This window comes from Suncus etruscus, chromosome 3 (assembly GCF_024139225.1).
Source record: "Suncus etruscus isolate mSunEtr1 chromosome 3, mSunEtr1.pri.cur, whole genome shotgun sequence".
Classification (NCBI taxonomy): domain Eukaryota; kingdom Metazoa; phylum Chordata; class Mammalia; order Eulipotyphla; family Soricidae; genus Suncus; species Suncus etruscus.
In genome coordinates, this window is record NC_064850.1 from 134,898,071 (window position 1) to 134,898,536 (window position 466).

Genomic DNA, 466 nt, shown 5'->3' on the forward strand with positions numbered 1-466 from the left:
CCGCGGTTCGATCCCCTGGCACCCCATATGGTCCCCCCAAGCCAGGGGTGATTTCTGAGCGCTAAGCCAGGAATAACCCCTGAGCATCAAACGGGTGTGGCCGAAAAGAAATAAAATTAAATTAGAAATCAATACATTATGTTCTAAATCTTGTCTGAGAAGAATCATTCCATCTTCATGGACATAGTGAATAAAAATTGAATAAAGAAATGATTATAGTTTGCTCCCCAAGACCGAGGCTCACTCCCTAAACATAGGTCCGAATTCCATTCCCCAAGAACCAAAGACTCTTCCTTTCAAGGCCTGGGCCTCAGCGTCGTTGCTCGCCGGGCGGCACCTTTTTGGGTCTCCGCGGCCTCCGTCCCGCCCCTTGGCCCGGGAAGTTTCCGCCTACTGATTCCCAGCAGGACCCGCGGCCCCCGCTCGTCTTCGCTCCGGAGCCGCGCGCGCGCACCCCGTGGGGGGG